General features: G+C 45.5%; 2 long non-coding RNA genes across 4 annotated transcripts; one reads left to right on the top strand and one right to left on the bottom strand.

Annotated features, from left to right (window-relative positions):
• Nucleotides 1–275: 275 nt before the first annotated feature.
• LOC141571861 (uncharacterized) lies at nt 276–11984 on the bottom strand. 3 transcript variants are annotated; one of them, XR_012496912.1, is made up of 5 exons: nt 11797–11984; nt 5615–5905; nt 2271–2367; nt 969–1142; nt 276–514 (listed from the first exon to the last, which is right to left on the bottom strand). It is a non-coding gene; the product is annotated as an uncharacterized LOC141571861 (long non-coding RNA). The 3 variants fall into 3 exon arrangements; XR_012496914.1 differs by having other exon boundaries at nt 276–406; XR_012496913.1 differs by lacking the exon at nt 11797–11984 and adding an exon at nt 10491–10762.
• On the top strand, nt 5825–8401 carry LOC141571862 (uncharacterized). The gene is made up of 3 exons (XR_012496915.1): nt 5825–5929; nt 6405–6509; nt 7753–8401. It is a non-coding gene; the product is annotated as an uncharacterized LOC141571862 (long non-coding RNA).
• Nucleotides 11985–14183: the final 2199 nt, after the last annotated feature.

Below are 14183 nucleotides of genomic sequence, written 5' to 3'. Positions count from 1 at the left end.
GGGGAAAAACAGCCTATTACATCAAAGCATCATTCTTCACTCACGTAATTTCTTGTAGTAGCAGTATCAGTAGTGATAGATATAATAGGTTTGTATGTGTAGTTATTCTATGGGCTCTTCGCTTTATGGTAAATATGTCATTATTATTTTATACACATCTTAAGGGTAAACTGCACTACAGAAGAAATCACAGCAAAAATAGCTGATTCTGTGGATGGTCCATTGCAAACTCAGAGGAAAAGGCTAAAATAAACCCAAGAAGTGATGTGTTGGATATGTAATAAATGTTCTTTTATTTCCTTCAAGATAATGTGATCAACAACGTACATCATCTTTTTTGAAAAGAAATGAACTATGCGTCTGGATGGTATTGCAGAGTGGTGAGTGGGTCTTCTTTTGGTCATCCCTAAGAAACAGAAATTGCGTTTAGTCTCCCACGTAAGATTTTTGTATTTTCATGGACTTTCTTAATGCAAAATCAAGACTGCACACCCTGCTTTCCATGGTGAGCACCCTGTGAATAAATGAAACAATAACATGACATTTTACTACAAACCTATTGTTCTGCTGTCAGTGGTTTAGTAAAAAGTTGATCGTGTCCCAATACCAAGTCACTTGCATGGAAATGAACCTTTGGGAATGTACCTTGCTGAGCAATTAACTTAGATACAAAAACAATATATTAGAACAGGCAATACCCCTAAGAGACTGAGAGGTAAGATGAGGATACACAAGGAATTCCTTGTGCTTCACAGCGCTGGGCCTGAAGCAATTAAAGAGTGAAAGGTGTAAAAAGGTTACTTGCTACCTATTTTATGTTTCTCTGAGAGATTAGCCTACTTTCTTGGCTCATTTTCTTCTTCCTGTGTCAGTAGGTATAAAAGCTTTGGTCGCTGGCAGCCTCACATGACTTCATCTGCATCTGTTATCATAGTTCCAGGCCTCCCAGGGCACACACAGTCATTTACCTCCATTTCCTTTGCTTTCTCCCCACAGCAGGTAAAAAAGCTGCCCCGAGCTGAGATATGTTCTCCCTTGTCATAAGAATCTGCTAAGCCACGGATGGTGAGTTCATAGTCGAGCGTGCTCTCCTTCTCTCGTTTCCTGTCTTCTGACAGATCCTAGAGGCTGGAGCAGTAAATCTGAGAAAAGCAGCATATAAGTACACAAACACACACTCACGAGGAGACCTCGGACCCAGCCACTTGCTCTCATTTCAGCTTGCCTTATGCTGCATTTTAGAAGGTTTCATATTGCTCTTGCAACATTTTTTTGGTTGGCTGGATGGCTGAATGAAACACAACCTTCCCTGCAGACATCAAAGCCTGTCTCCAGCGCAGCAAACTCTCCATCCAGCCTTTCGTCTCTCCGGCTACATTCCAATTTCACTGGGGCTGCCTTGCATGATAATCAGGCCTAATTACTGCTTTCTCCCTTGATTGTTGTTCTGAGTTTTGGAACTGCAGAGTTCTTTTCTCAGTTTGGTCCTGCCTTCCCTCCCTTTCCCTCCTATTATTTAGCATACTCATCCAAATTCTCAGATTTCGCCTTTGTAATTAGCAAGTAGGTGAAAAGGGCTGGACTGTGCCTTTGGGATATCAGCGCTCTGCCCACTTAGTAAACTTGAATTCTTTTCACAACTGTGGGAAGACCTTGCCGGGTACAGGATATTCCGAATACCACAGGAGCTTTAAGAGATTTATTACTCGGTTAAAGACTAAAACAAAGGCCGTGAGACAATATCCTCATTCCCCAGAGGTATTTTCCTACCTTCTCTTACCACATATTCACAGACTCAAAATCTTTTATAAAATGTTAAGACCAGAAGGAAAGGAATGTAAACTAGGACTTCTGGAAATTTTTTCCCAATTCTTTCACTTGGTAAGATGTTTTTTGATGCCTTGATCTCTTTAACTGAAAAAGGAATCACAGGCAAAGAATTTTAAAAATGAGAGATCAGATAATCTTGTTTACCTCCAGTTTAAGCCATCCAGGTAGATGATAATTTATGTTTTCCTTTAAAATTCTTTAAAATGTACTATTGTACTCATTTACTGAGTGCCTCTGTGTGCCAGGCACAGCGTTGCTACTGGGGATTCCAAGACAATAGGACACGCCCTCAAGGAGAACAAGCTGAACCTTAACAGACTAGCAACAGACGAAGGGAACGGGAACCAAGAATGGGAGGGTCTAGATGTGAAGGTTTTTTGTTTGTTTTTTGGGGGTGGGTGGGTGGGATGGGAGCTAAACAGCAGACATTCATTTCTCACCGTTCTGGAGTCTGGAAGTCCGAGATCAGGGTACTGCGTGGTCAGTTGTTTGTCTCCCAGGCTTGCAGATATGCAGATGCCTTCTCACTATGTTCTCCTATGCGGAAGAGCTAGATGTGAAGGATTTTTTTAAAAATATAATCTAAGTGAAATAAAATTGGCCTTGAGTTGATAATTGTTGAAGGTGGGTATTGAAACATAATTGCTCATTATTACTATTTTGTATATGTTTGAAATTTTCTATAATACAAAGTTAAAGGAAACACAAATGTGATCTGGGGACCATGATCTGTAGAACCATGGGAGAGAGCTGGCTGAAATGCAGATTCTCAGGCCCCACTCCAGTCCAACTCAGTGCGTTTCTTGATTGGGTTCAGTATTTTTTTTCTCCCCCCACACCCCGCTTCTCCAGCATCCCCCACTTGGGGACAGAGTCCCAGAGAGCAGTTTCCATGCTCTTGGCCTCACGTAGAAAGGTGCTGGCTTAGTTATTAGATGACCATCCGCTGTGGCTGGGTGGCCATCAGCTGTTACCGGTTAGCCATTAGCCACTAATATAACTGCCATGGCTGTGGTGGCAAGGGGGTTGGCAGAAAAGCAGATGGCGGATTGCGGCTAGTAAATGCAGTTAGCAAGTAGATTGCAGCTAGCGAGTGGGGTTGGTTGGTTGGCAGAGAAGCAGACTGCGGATTGCGGCTAACAAGTGGGGTTAGCAAGCACGGATGGCAGATTGCAGATCATGTGGATCCTACTTCCCGTGTCTCGCCCAGCCGCCAGCAAGAAGACCCCTTGTTGGGGTACTGGCTGATGTTTGCTTTTGTGTCTCGACCAGCCTCCATCAAGAATATAGTGCTATGAACCCCCTATCCATGGCTCCTCTGGTATTCCTTTTTGGGCATATCCTGCGTTCTTGTGCAGGGAGCAGGAACTGAGTCACTGTATGACACCCCTCCCCCCACTCCAGTTCAAGCGTTGTTTCTCAGTCTAGTTGTGTAGGACACAGCTCCCTGGCCCATGCTCATATTATGAGCCTTGCGCTCCCCCAGGCTGAGGCAGTCGGTCACCAGTCGTTGGTCCACCGCCCACAGCAGCTCATGCGGGCTGCCAGCCACTCACGCCGACCTCCGGCTGCTCACGGCAGCCCAGCCCCAGGGAGAGCTGTTGTTCACAATCTTAGCTGTAGAGGATGCAGCTCACTGGTCCATGTGGGAATCGAACCCGCAACCTCGGCTTTAGGAGCACCGTGCTCCAACCACCTGAGCCAACAGGCCATCCTGAGTTCAGTATTTTAAACAAGTTCCTCATGCAAATCCGAGGTCTATTGAAACTTGAGTTCCTTTGCAGGGGAGAGAGAATGTGCCAAGACTGGAGGCGGAAGAAAGAAGGAAAACCATTTATCAGAGAAGAAAAATTTCCTTGGAAACCACTTAATGAGATCAGCCAATTTCAGAACTCAAAAGAGGACTAGAGATCCCGAGTCTAGGCCAGAGCATCTCCAATTGGAATGTGCACAAGAATCGTCTGGGGATCCTGTTCCTACACAGGAGGTTGGGGTGTGGGACCTGAAATGCTGCGTTTCTAGCTAGCTCCCAAGTGAAGCCTTGCCGCCAGTCTCAGGATCACACTTGGATTAACAAGGGTTAGTTAGTATTTTATAGGTAAGGAAACTGAGGCCCAGAGAGAATATCTGTCCCAAGTTGCAGTCATAAAACCAACACTTTGTGGGGCTTTTGTCTAAGGATGAGGAGCTTATGGAGGAGCCCATTACTAGGTGGCAACCGAGAGCAGGCTGCACTCACTCCCATGAGGACCGCAGATGGCGGCCAGTCCTGGAGCTGAGCTGCAGTAGACTTCTCAGCACCATTGGGATGACCTGGGAGCTGCCATGTGGCCGTTTTCCCACAGTCTTATTTCTTATCACCACTACTGCATCTTCCAGGTCAAGTCTCTTGAATTCTTCTTGGAATTCCATGAGACTTCTTGGGCAATACCGTGTTTGCCCGAAAATAAGACCTAGCTGGACAATCAGCTCTAATGCGTCTTTTGGAGCAAAAATTAATATAAGACCCAGTATTATATTATATTATATTATATTATATTATATTATATTATATTATAGCCAGTATTACATTATTTATATAGTATTATATTATATTATATTATATTATATTATATTATATTAATTATATTATATTATATTATACTGGGTCTTACATTACATAAGACCTGGTCTTATTTTACTATAAGATGGGGTCTTATATTAATTTTTGCTCTAAAAGATGCATTAAAGCTGATTGTCCGGCTGGGTCTTATTTTCGGGGAAACACGGTAGTATGACCCAGTGCACTAACATATGCCCAGAGTTGAGCATAGTTTTGGTCCAATGCTAGTGCGTTAAACAAGTTAGCTAAGTATCCTGGTTTGCAAGAACAATATGGATTAGTAATCTATTAAATATACTCCTCAGTATCAGGCTGGGGAGCACTTCTTCATACAAGAAATCCTGTTTCACGCAGTGACTAGTGCACTCAGGGAACTGGTTATCTCAGAGCTGGTACAGATTCAAAGCAGCTTTCACACTCTCCTGAAGGATGGATAAGATAGTTTATCACCCTTAATGGAAGGGGATGCTTGGGCGTTGGGGTCAGAGAAGCTGTCCTTGCCCTCAGTTTCCCTGTCAGTGACAGAACTCAGGACAGGGTGACTCAAGAACCGACCAGAAGCACATTTTGTAGTTGTTAATTTCCAGGTACTGAAGAACTGCAATAGGATATTTCGACTCAAATTAACAAAAATGTTACCAGAACCTCTCTCCACAAACACACAGTCGTATAGGCACCTCCCGCCCCCCTTCTCTACCTATACCCTCAAATAAGCGTCTTTTCCTCTGGTCTTAAAACAATTTCTGTTGGAGAGAAATGTTTCTGGGTTAGAATGGCCTATGCTCTTTCCCAAAGCCATGAGCGGGTCTCTTTGAAACATCACATGTTACATTTATCTCTCTTCCCTCTCATCCAACAACACATTTTCCCTGAGCCCTCTTATCTAGAAATGCTAACGAGGGCACGGAAGAATGGTAAACCGAATCTTCTAGACTTTCCAGTCCCAATCAGAGTGAAGTTTGAAAGCATTTCTTAGGATCAGAGTCCAAGGAAAAGTTAATTTTTGGTTCTGGGCGTGTGGACTTAGGCTTTTGTGCCAGTGAGGAGTAAGGACGGGAATGAGTAAAAACCCTTTGGAGGCAGGGGTGAGAGGGTAGGAGGGGAGTAGGGCCTCCCTGGAGCCTCGGGTCATTAGTAATCTGCTTTGTGAATGAAGCTAAAGGGGGTGGGGGGTACACATACTTGGAATTCCTTTATCTGGGTGGGCTCCTTCTCTTCAGATTTTCAGGATGTGGGAAATGGAAGATGAAAGAAGCTGCATTTCCAGCCTATCAGGTTACAGTGTGTAAAATGGAGAGGGAATGAAGGAGGGGGGCAGTGTGGAGAGGGATGGGAGAAGGCCTCTGAGGGGGGCCAGGGAAACCCAGTTTGGGAACTGGCTGGGGAGAGTGAGAAAGAAAGAGTGTTGGGGCGTGCAGATCACGTTTCACATCACGTCAGAGCTGTGGAATTTCCTCTCTTCTGGGGGGAGGCCTGTGAAGATAAAGTTGGTTTAAGGTTAGTCCGTGATGAATAATAGCCCAAAGGGGACCGATGGAGGGTGTTACTAAGTGACTGGTGTTTACAAGCAGACATTTCGTGGTGGGGAAGGGAGGTGGGAGTGGGGCCATCTTCAGTCTGAGTTGTTAACCAAATTCTGTGACCCGAAGATGGAGTCCATGTATGGATTTTATTTTCTGTCTGACCCCTGTGGTATGCAGAGCCCTGAACTGCGGGCTGAGAAGGGGAGGGAAAGGAATGGGAAGGTAATTAGAAAAGGCGGGTGGACCTCCTATGTGGATGAGGGATCCCGGACCCTGCGGGCACAATCCAAATTCTGCTTTGTGTCTCCGGCGTCCCCGGGGCGGTCCTGGCAGGCTCCGTTTCTGTTCTGATTAAGCCACGTGCTCCACACCGCACAATTGTCGCTGGCCCTGCTCTTGGGAGGACCTTTCCTCCCAAGAGATGTGTTTATTTTTAAAATTCTACCCAGACAGGTAGCCTTCCTTGTTGTCTGTTATGGAAAAGAGAACACCCACCTCAGAACCGCCACCCCAAGTGTGAAGCAGAAGTGTGAATGGAACTTGTGTGAGGCAGGGTAAGTGATTCCTAAGGCTAGGGACGCCCTCTTTTTTAGGGAAGCATAAAAACAGTGGAAGATGGGTCAAATCGGGACCAAAAACAAAATCCTGCTCTCGCAGAGAGACAGGCCTTAAAGCATAGGGGGTGGAAAAGCATGTTTAGAGAAAAAGTGTATTTATTAAACCTTGATACCAACCTTAATCAGGCAATGTATTGTTCTAATATTATGATGGATAGAAAGTTATTAGATAGCATATAAATCACCACATACTACAGATGACAAAAATATTGCTTTTCAAAAAATTAGAATACAAATACGCTAGTCACAAACCATACCAAGCTTCACTTAATCTTTTTTTTTTGTTTTTTTTCTCCCTGTTTTAGAAAGCTGTTTAAGATTTTACAGTCTATCAGGGCCATCACTTTCAAACATCTATTAGTACCATATTGTAGTCGCGTGAGAGGTTCAGTTAATAAAGATTTCTGTTTGATAGATTGCTAGAGCAAACAGACTTGCACTATCGCCTTTGAATTGCTATTGAGCTATAATACGCTGTCCATTTTTTTATCATTTTACAAACCATACACTCATATTCTCCCTCTCCTTTCCAAATACCCTTCCCCCAACAGTTTGCAAAAAATAAATATTATTATATGTCCTCCTTTTTGCATTATCTGCTCTCGGCTACCTTTCCGATGAAAGCTGTAGCCTTGAACCTTGCCAGACTCAACCGAGCTTCCCTAACCCATGCTGTTCCTTCTTAACACCCATATTTTCTAAGTGTGACTTCTTTTTTTTTTTGGCAAGGTCTAATAAATTTGGGAGGGGTACTATTATTTAAACTGGTCCTTCTGGACTTCTTAGTGGTTTCCTAAGAGCAGGTAAAGGTAGTAACCCAAATGATATTTCCTGTGTGCCCAAGTAAAATAAGCCAACAGCATGTTTTTCTATTCTTAGTTGAAATGAAAATTAATTTTTGAAAGTCCTATAGTCAGCTTAGGCCGTCATAACCTGCTCCTGACCTTAGTGGTGGAGAATCTAAGGACTTGAATGTTAAAATTAGAACTGACGTGGAGTACTGGCCCTGTATACCAGCTGGGCACCTTATTTTTATTTAACTAACACTTATGCAGCATTTACTAAGTGCCAAGCACTGTTCTAAGCATTTTACAAATATTTGCTTGGCTAATCCTCATAGTAGTGTTATTATTATATAACCCTGTTATGAAATAGTGTAATTATTGTCCTCACTTTACAGATGAGGAATCTGAGACATGGAGCTGTGACGTCATTTGCCAACCTATGAACATGACTTGAGTTCGCCTCGCTAGCATGTCCTCTATTAGGTGGGAGTTGGGGACACCACCTTGCAACCTGGGACAAGTCATTCAGCAGTGCTGGGGCCATGTGAAGGGTGGGAAACCATGGGCAGCAGGGAAGACAGGGCATTACATGGACATGAAAAACAAAAGAGCAAAGCCAGAAGAAAGGGAGATTTCACGGGCTGCTCCTTCCACTCCCATTCCTATTAGAGCAGCATAGCAGGTCTCTAATACCTTCTTATAATTCAATTCACAACCTCAGTCCTGTACCATTTCCGTTTCCTTGAACTGCATCTAGACATGATCTGGTCCCCACCAGCTTCTGACTTCATTACTCATTCTGTTTACAGCTTGGCCTCACCCTTCAGACTGCCCTGATTTCCCAGATAGGAATTTGGCTGCCCTCATTGACTATGATTCACATTTTTGTCCCAGCCACATTACACCAGGGCCTTCTGTATGCAAAGACTTCTGGTCAGATGGGTACCCTGGAACCCCCTCTTCCTTCCATCCTCGAAATCCCTTTCATGGGTAAAGCAGGCTCTGTGAATATAGCCTTCTCCAGAGAGTTAGGGCAGGGCTATGCAGGACCTTGAATGAAATATGGGGGGAACCCTTTGAAAGGTTTGAAGCTGTGGGGGGGGTGATGTGATGAAGGGGGCTTTTAAGAAGATGAGGTGGTTGCACAGGATAGGTAAGGCAGGAGGCAGGGGCTTTTGTGAATAAGGGACAAGTGACAGACGAGAGGGCAGAGGTGAGGTGCCAGTGGCAACAGAAAGGGAGAAGCATGTATGGAAGGCAGAAGAAACATCTCACAACACTTGGCTATTGCCTGGATTTGAAAGGCAAGAGGGTGTGGAAAGTCACGCACTGTGATTGTCCAAGATTTCCTATCGAAGCATCTGGGAAACTGATGCCTCAGCCCTCAGGAGCAAGTGGAAGGGCCAAGGGTAGTGCCTGGCAATTAGGTAGGCTCAGGAAATGTTTACAGAATATATTTGTGTCAAATCTCTAATCTTGTCATTAAAATAGTAATGCCACCCAGAAAGAGACAACTGGGATCCTTATACACCTTTGTCTTAAGGGAAAGAGAAAGACTGGTCAGGAGAGGCAGAGGAGGAGCACACCTAGTGAATGAGGTGTTTCCTGCCAGGGCTCATCTGTTTGGGGGAGAGCAGGGAATGAGAGGGACCCAGAAGAGAAGCCTCACCTTTACCCTTATCAGAGCTTCATCTAGAACCTCCCTGTGCCCAGAAGTTTACGATGGAGGGCACCAGAGGGGAAGGAGAGGCAGGGCAGACAGCAGGGTGGGTGAGGAGCAGCCTTCAGTCAGCCACTGACTGCAGAAGTCCGTGAGTGGGGGCTTCGCGGGTGTCCAAGAGGGAGACCCCCCAGCAGCACCCCACGGGTGGGGGCAGGGAGCCACTCTGACCAGGTGGTGGCCGTTGTTGTCGTAGTTCCAGGTCTGTTCTTTGCATCTGAAGTAGAGAACTAGTCTGGGGCTCTTTGAATTCTAGAGAAATCCACTGCTCTCTCATTACTCAGTTATTTCAGCCTCCTCCTCGTCCTTGACGTCACTTCATTTTCCATTTACTGTCTCCTTGCTGTCACGGCAGTTAATCCTTGCTCTCTTACCCATGTAACATCTTCTCTTATCTCCTTCTCCCTGGAAACTTAGGCCAGGATTGAAAACAATCCCCCAAAGAGGGAAAAACTCTAAAACTAATTCAATTTTTTTTTCCTGTGTCCATGTTTGACCATAGACATGTTTTCTATTCTCATCTTTAACTGTGTATTATGAGTTGTAGGGGCCAAGGGCTCTGTCAGGCTTTGAGAAGGTGTTTTATAAGGAATATATAGGAACTTCCCTCCAGATCACAGTTTGATTGATGAAGGTGATAGTCCCGGCAGCTACCATTTATTTTTTCAGTGCTAGGTGATGTGTTAATTGATCTACATTCATTCTCACTGAGTCCTCCCAGCAACCCTGTCAGTTACATATGCCTACTACCCCCATTGGACAGATGAGGAAATTAAGACTCAGGAATTGAGTAACTTGTCCGGTTATAGCTGTGAGTGTTGGTTCCAAGCTGACATTTATTGAGCACTTACGACGTGCCACGCTCTGTACCAGTGCTTCCCACTGAATCCTCAGGAAACCACTGTGAGGTGAGTATTCTTATTATCCTCACCTTCCAGGTCAGGAGGCAGGCTCAGAGAGGTTAAATAACGCACAAATATCACACTACTAGAAAGCAGTGGAAGCAGGCTGTCCCCCTAAGCAGTACACTTGTAGCCTGCTCTCTGACCAGTGCATTTAGTTATTAAAATACCAAAAGAAACCCTATGCAATTTGGTTTTGTCCCTGAAGTGACCCCAGGGAAGGACCCTCAGGACAGCATTGTATCAAGGTTCCAAGGTACTCCCTGACTGTGGAAGAGAGTGGTGGTGGCAGGAGAGGTCTGGAAGGATTAATTGGTTAATGTGCAAAGGGAAGGGCAGAAGCAGCTAAGTGGGGTTAGGACTGCCTCTGTGCGTGCCCTGGAAATGCAAACAGCCCCGGGCTTGGCTTCCACGGCTGGCCCGGGCGGCTGGCGCGCAGCCTGCTGGAAGGGAAGCCCCAACTGAGGGAGCAGCCGCAGGACCCTACAGCAGTGGCTTCCCCCTCTCTGACCTTTAGCTTGAGCTGATGAATTGGCAGCAACTGTGTGACATCAGGGAGACATTTTCTTCTGTGTGAGTTCAGAGCTTCCATTTACAAATTCCTCAGTCACAAGACGGAGGCTGCAGAAGCCCAGGCACACTTGTGGCGGCAGCAGGTGACGTGCACTTGCTCCAAGTCTTCCAGAAGTCTGCGTAATCCCAGGGATTCCGGGAGGCCTCGGGGATGGCCATGTAAGGTGCGATCGCTGGCCTTACTTATCCCCGCAGGGCTGCCAGCTCTGAGGAGCCCTGCAGTGACGTGAGGGGATCACAGACTGGGCACGCCGGGCAGGCGCCCAGGAGCCGCGTCTCCCCTGGCAGTTCTGCATGACCACCCTCTCTTGCCCTTATCCCTGGTGAAGACTCGCACTCGCTTTAAATTAAGTGAGTTTGAGAGTTACCCAAACATATTTTTTCTTAATTTTTTTTTCAGGACTTTATTGGGGAACAGTGTGTACTTCCAGGGCTTTTTCCAAGTCAAGTTGTTGTCCTTTCAGTCTTAGTTGCGGAGGGTGCAGCTCGCTGGCCCATGTGGGAATCGAACCAGCAGCCCCATTGCCCAGAGCTCACGCTCTAACCAACTGAGCTATGCCTCTGCCCTTTTTCTTAACTTTTGTGTGAGATGAGAGAGAGAGAGAGAGAGAGAGAAATAGATAGTTGAGGAATCTAATGTCTAAACTTCAGAGTGGTGGAAGAAACCATTACTTTAATACGGCCAAGGTCAGAGTTGAAGGGAACATAGATCTTTAAATACTGCAAGCCCCTTATTTTATAGAGGAGGAAACTGCAGGCTCAGAGAGAAGTGACTTGCCCAAGGTCTCACAGCACATTAGAGGCAGGACTAGAATGATAACATTGGGCAAGTTTCTCTCTGGGGCCTCAGTTTCTTCACTGATGAAATAACATGGTGGGATTTAATGATGTCCAAGATTTTTCTCCAGATCTTAAAATATCAGATCGTAATTAAGTGACTCTCCTAAGTTCCCTGGGGGATCCTAGTCGATCTAGTGGGGCAGGGCCCTGGGCAAGGCAGGAACACGGCTATGAGGGCTGGGCGTTAGATGAACAGATGACTCTCAGATTTCGAGACAGATGATTTCATTACTTTTGCTACCCATCTCTTCACTTCAGTCCCTGCCCCTCCCCTTGCCTTTGGAAACCAACATTTATGTCTGAGCAGCTACCCATATTCCTCTTTTCCCTTCCTTCCCAACCCAGAGACACATGAGGTCAACAATTAAGTTTGTGAACTCATCCTAGAAAAAAGTGCTGCATACCTCACTGCTGAATATCACTACGGTCACCTTCGAAGTACTCCCCTTGGGAAGCTATGCACTGATGCCAGTGTCTAGTCCACCCTTGAAAGCAATTTTGGAACTCTTTTTCTGGAATGGCCATAAGAGCTGTCGTCATATTACCCTTGATGTCCTGAAAGTCATCAAAACGTCTTCCTTTCAATATTTTATCTTTGGGTAAAGACAGAAGTCACTGGGGACCAGATCAGGTGAGTAGGGAGGGTGTTCCAATACAGTTATTTGCTTACCGGCTAAAAACTCCCTCACAGACAGTGCCGTGTGAACTGGTGCATTGTCGTGATGCAAGAGCCATGAATTGTTGGCGAAAAGTTCAGGTCATCTAACTTTTTCATGCAGCCTTTTCAGTACTTCCAAGTAGTAAACTTGGTTAACCATTTGTCCAGTTGGCACAACTTCATAATGAATAAACCCTCTGATGTCAAAAAAGGTCAGCAACAGCGTTGCAACAAGTTCACGAACTTAATTGTCAGACCTTGTACACATTCCTTAGTTTCTGCTTATTTCCTGGGCCAGTATTACTCCATCTTACTCATATATCTGTAGCTTTCTACTACCTTTATTGAGGAATCACTGACTATGTGCAGGGTACTACATACTGTCAATGTGAGAAACATCCAAGCCTGTAGAAAATTTTTATTTAAGAGTTTATTTGAGCCAAACTGACATGTGCCAGGGAGCAAGATCTCAAATGCTCCTGAGCATTTTTTTTGCAGCTTCTTTTATGCCTTTGAAATTAAGGAGGCAACATAAGGAAGATTATGGGTTGGAGGTGGGAGAAAGTAAGGTGGGGATTGGATTACAGAATAGTTAACAAGATTATGTGCTCTCTTGAGGGTTAATACCTCCTTCAAGGGGCATTACTTCTGGTATTTCAAAGGTGAGTTAACCTAGATGCACGAGAACAATGGACAGGGCTTGCTTCAGGCAAAGACTAACCTTTTACTACAAAAGCTATATGCCTGGGGTGTGACCTGCCCTGTTAGGAATTTATGATCAGATCACCCTGTGAGGTTACTTTCCATAGAACCCTCTTTTTTGGTTCACAGTAGGTGTCATTGTCCCATCTAATTCTCCTACTTGCATCCTCTGATTTAGGTTATCCTCCCCATAATGCAGATGTTTACATACTCGCATATTCCTGTAGCTAGTAAGTGGTGAATCTCTAAAGTGACTCAAATCTGATGGGAGACCAGGCTTCATTTCCTACACTACCTCTCTTGTTATCCCATGCATTACCTCTCTGGAGGCCCTGAAGCTCTCCCTGTGGCCCGTCAGTTCACTTGGGTGTCACAGGTGCTCATGTGACTGAGCACCCAATATCCTGTAAAGACCCAATATCTTTGTCCTATTCCATCACCACAGACTTTGACACCCTTCTGTCATAATGAATACTGAGGATTGAGGCTCAGCGTAGGGAGAAGAATCAGGATCATTGGTGTCTCATGACTACTGGACAAAAATTCAAAGCAATCAGTTATCATTTTGTTCCTCTGAGCTTCCTAGGAGCTAAAAAGAATGTAAACCCACTAAGTTGTTAGTATTGATAAACTACGTTACACAGATCCATTTGCAGACATTTCCTAGAACAGCAGTCCTGTAGTTCTGATACTAAACTGTCTTCCGGCCACCCTGAGTCATGTTCCTTGTGGCATCTCCAGCTGGTCAGCAGGTCACACAAGGTGGGGTGGAGGCAGCAGCTGAAAATGCAATAACACCCTGTTAGATTCCAGGAACCCACCGGGAGTTGTGACTCTTCTCAAACAAGTGTGGGCAAAAGTCTGAGGGTTGAGAGGTTAGATGGGTGGGATTTGGTGTAAAACCATGCAGGTACCCTCAGGGACCAGTGTCGTGCGGGAGACCCTGCTCGCTGCGCCATTTGTCGTACGGGGAGCCAGGCGGGGTCTCTGCTCCCGCTCCCCACAAGAGAACGCAGGATATGGTGAGGCCAAAAAGGAACACCCACGGAGCCATAGATAGGGGAGTCATACTAGTATATTCTCGCTGGCAGCACCATACTCTCACTGGAGGCTGGATCCACACTGTCCGCAACCAGCCATCCTAACTGCAATCTCTGCTTCCCAGCTCAGCCACCATCTTCTTGCTAGCCCCCATTTTTTGCTAGCCTAGCCACAGCAGTTATATTAGTGGCCAATGGCTCACTGGTTACAGCTGACGACCAACTAGCCACAGCTGATGGCCATGCAATCACAGTTGATGGCCATTTACTACTTGAGCCAGCACCTGTCTATGTGAGGCCGAGAGCCTGGAAACTGCTTTCTGGGGCTCTGTCCCCACAACCAGCCTTTCCTTTGTTCATTCCTTGTTCATCCTTTCCCCAAACACTTACT

Source organism: Rhinolophus sinicus, linkage group LG05 (assembly GCF_036562045.2).
Source record: "Rhinolophus sinicus isolate RSC01 linkage group LG05, ASM3656204v1, whole genome shotgun sequence".
In the NCBI taxonomy this organism is placed as follows: Eukaryota; Metazoa; Chordata; class Mammalia; order Chiroptera; family Rhinolophidae; genus Rhinolophus; species Rhinolophus sinicus.
Note: the sequence above shows the minus strand (reverse complement) of the source record. Positions and strands in the feature narration are given on the sequence as shown.